Genomic DNA, 4,302 nt, shown 5'->3' with positions numbered 1-4,302 from the left:
TTAGGTTTCACCTTTAACCCTTACTAGAGATTTAGCCACACATAGTTAGGCAAAAGAAAAAAAAAGAAAAAAAAAAAAGAATGCTAAACCTCTAAAAAAAGAAGAAAAAAAGATTATAAAAAGTTCTAGGACTTTTACTCCTCTATTGTGTCAACCTCCTCCAAACGATAAAGAGAAAATCCTTTAAGGGCGCAAAGCATGGCAAAGCCTAGATCTAGAGAGGCTAACATGGAGATAATGCGAAGGAGTAAGTAAGAAAACAGACATGCAAAGGAAATTATCCAAACCCTTTAATATAGGTCTTGGTATATGGATGTGGGCCTAGACCACAGGATCTAGATCTACACCCTACAAATAAGGGCCAAAACACAAGAAAGAGAGATACCAAAAGGTAGAAGGGCTTTAAAAGCACATGTCATTATTTCCACATTCCTTTTCTCTTGATTATTCACAACCTGATTTCTTTATCACAAATTTGTCTTTGAACAACACAATTTTGTGGAGGTTGATGGTGGTAATGTGTGACAGTCTAGGGGGAGAAAGCAAGCAAGTTTCATGGTTGGAGAATTAAGGAGGGTAAATCGGTGGAGCTTTTGTATTCTACATGCTAAAAACCGATAGATGGACAATCTTAGTCTCTACTTTAAGAACCAAAAAACGTTTCCAATTTCAAACTTCTTAATTCTAAGAAAGACCATTGAAAGTATTTGTTGATTTCATTTGTTTATAATTTGATAGTTGCAATAGAGAAGAGAGAATTTAAACCCTAAATATTTTATTTATAAATACTCAAATGGTGGCAAAACTACAATATTGTAGGCATTGCGATTATATTGGTTATCATAATTATCAAATTTCTTATTTAGACAAAAAGGATTATGTCTAACTTTCTCAAGCATTGCACTGGTTACTGGCTAGTATATAATAATTGACAAAGATCTGTACACCAATTATAGTAATAATGATAACTATAATAATTGAAAAGGAGAGTTCAACCCCTCCTATATAGTATTTTCTTTATTTTCTATTTGACACTACAGATGGGCATGCTGCCTATACTAATTTTGGACAGTTTTCAGAGGTGATTATTTTTCTAGACTTCCCCCCCCCCCCTCTCTAACAAGAAGTATTCAATTCACTTAAACGAGAAAATGAAAAGATTTTAGGTGGCTAAGAGCTTGCCATTTAAGGCTAAGAAGTTTGGGTGATATATAGTGGTAATAATCTTATCTTATAGAATAATGGACCTAAAAAAAGACACGTTATAATCCTTTAGAGTTATTAGCATAATTCAATCATAAAGTTCTTAAAAACTTATCCTTCCATGGTCAATGAAATTGATTTAATCTTAACTGGTCACCAACAGTTTGATTATAATGATAAACTATTAATTAATTAGTGACGGAGGAAGCACGAAAGCTAATAATAGTATAGAAGTTGGAGTGTAAATAGGAGAGTTCTTAGCAACCATGCATAAAATTAGTTACTATCAGTTGGATAGCTTTAATGGTGATGAGCTCAGGTAATGTAGTATAAATAGCTTCAAACCAAATAGGGAAACCATCATATTGTACAACAAATTGCCAGTAGCAGGGAAATAAAGAACAATAAAATGGGGAAGAATTTGAGCATTGTAACAATTTCCTTACTACTACTGTTGGCATCCACCAGTGTCGGGCAAGTCTTTGACGTTAAATCATATGGAGGACAACTTAATGCCGATATCACCCAGGTATAAATATTTGTAGCACAATTAACTACACCTAATTAACATGAAAAGTGGGTTCTAGTTAACTTAACTAGTAAACTATTTTAATGTCAAATAAAAGTACTCGGGTTCAAACTCTGCTTACACTAAAAACTCTTCGTTGTCTTGACCAGACCATAAAACATTGACGTGAAAAATGGTTGTAATATACTAATAATGTGTTTATCAGGCTTTGACAAAATCTTGGATAGCTACGTGCGCAGTAGCAAGAAGTAAAGTTGTGATTTAAGCAGGGACATACAAACTAGGTGTAGTGACTTTGTTAGGTCCATGCAAAGGTGCTATTGAGTTTAACCTTCAAGGCACCCTACATGCCCCATCAGACCTTGCCTCCTTCAATGGTAAAGACTTTTGGGTTTCTTTTTAATGTATCGACAATCTCACTGTGTCAGGTGGTGGAGTTTTTGATGGCAAAGGACAAACGGCATGGCAAAAAAATAATTGTGGCGAAAATTACACCTGCAAACTACTTCCTATCGTAAGATTTCAATCTTAATAATTAGCATTTAAATTTCCTTTATATTTATGTAGATATATATAGACGCTACAACTTTAAGAAATTTAACCATCACGAAATAATAATTCAAGCGCTTATTCGTTTAATGGTGTTAAGAATATTATCATATTATTAATAATTTGATGTAAGCTTTATATAGTGAGGTGTCACAACTCACCAAAAAAGAGAATTCAAAATTTATATGAGAAAGTCCAAATACGGAATATGGACATAACTTCTGTGCCATGACCCTAACTTGTGTAACTGTGTGTAATGGAGAAAAAGTGGTGGCTAAAGGCGAAAGTGATGGTTCACCAATCATACTCGCATATAACATCAAGTTGTGACAAATTGTTTGGTCCAAAAGGACTTTTCTATACAATATTGTTGAAGTAGTACCAATCACATTCATTAATATATATATATATATATATATATATTTGTAATTTTTTTAATATAGTAATTCAAAGAAGCATTAGCATTTTACTATAATATATTTAAAGGAAAATATTTTTAGGAGAATATTTAAATGAAAGTTTGGCGTTCATATTTGGTGTTTTGATTTGTCTAACTTGTAAATATGAACAGAATATAAGGTTCGATTTCGTCACAAATTCAATAGTCCGTGACATTCAATCCAAGGACAACAAATTTTTCCACATAAACGATATGGGATGCAAGAACTTGCAAATCCAACATGTTACCATAACTGCACTCGAAGATAGCCCCAACACTGATGGAAGCCACATCGGACGTTCATCTAAGATCACCATCAGCAATGCCAAAATTGGAACAGGTGACGATTGCGTCTCCATTGGTGATAGAGCCCAAGATGTGACTGCTAACCAAGTAACTTGTGAACCTGGCCATGGTATTAGCGTTGGAAGTCTTGGAAAGTACCAGAATGAACAACCTGTTTCTCAAGAATCAGAGTAATTGGTGGCACCTTAAGCAGTACACAGAATGGTGTTAGAATCAAAACATGGCCTTCTTCCCCTCCTGGGGGTGCTTCTGATATGCATTTCGAGAATATTATCATGAACAATGTTGTCAATCCTATCCTCATTGATCAAGGCTACTGCCTAAACAATTAATGCTCAAACAAGGTTATTATAAACATCACAAATATATACACTCATTTTGATGTTAGAAGTTAAAAAAAGAAAAACAAATGACATATACTAATATCAAATTCTTGTGTGGGTTTTTGTTTGTTTGTTTTGCTTTCAGTCTCCCTCAAAAGTTAAGATCAGCAATGTTAGCTTCAAGAACATTAGAGGCACTTCTTTAACAAAGGAAGCTTTGAAGCTTATTTGCAGTAAAAGTGTTCCATGCCAACAAGTGGCGGTTGCTGACCTTGATCTTGTATACAAGGGAGCTAGAGGATCTGCTACTTCCACTTGTGTTAATGTCAAGCCCACCGTTTCGGGCAAGCAGAATCCTCCTGTTTGTACTGTCAAACAATAAGTAAATGCCTTTCAAGCTATTGTAACTAATGCAGAATGAGGAAATACTATTTGCAAATAGGTTATAGGAGTTCTATTCTAAGTAGAATTTCATTTATTTCAGTCTATCACGTTCCCTTTTTCTTTGTTTAAATGAAACTGTGGAATGTTGGATAGTAGTTTTTAGAGTTGTTTGAGTTCAGCCTTTTCCTAAAAGCTGCTGTGATCTAGAGTGTTGTTGTAGATAGTATTTTTTCTGTTATTGTAGCTGGGATATTTCAAAATAAAACAAAAATAGTTATTAAACTCTTTGTAATTTTTATTATTATTCACCAAATACATGCTTGTGTCCATGATATGGTAACATTCAATTTGTCTGCATGCATGTTTTTAATGCCAAATTAACTTGCTCTCATACTCTTTGACGACGGTAAGATATAAAATTCATAAAACGGATACCATATATTCAAATTTGTGTCTCTAAATATTATATATTTTTAATATAGATTTCTGTAACAACTAAATTTTAATCACTTTTATTTTTAAAAGTATAACACATATTTATGGAGATGATTATTCCCCCAACTCAAAAA

The 4,302-nt window shown here is 33.4% G+C and overlaps 1 pseudogene; it reads left to right on the top strand.

The window, feature by feature from the left end:
- The first annotated feature begins 1,612 nt into the window (after positions 1-1,612).
- LOC142628883 (exopolygalacturonase-like) lies at positions 1,613-3,731 on the top strand (annotated as a pseudogene).
- The last annotated feature ends 571 nt before the right edge of the window (positions 3,732-4,302 follow it).

The sequence above is a fragment of the Castanea sativa genome, chromosome 3, assembly GCF_040712315.1.
Source record: "Castanea sativa cultivar Marrone di Chiusa Pesio chromosome 3, ASM4071231v1".
Lineage (NCBI taxonomy): Eukaryota > Viridiplantae > Streptophyta > Magnoliopsida > Fagales > Fagaceae > Castanea > Castanea sativa.
This window is presented reverse-complemented; position numbering and strand designations above follow the sequence as displayed.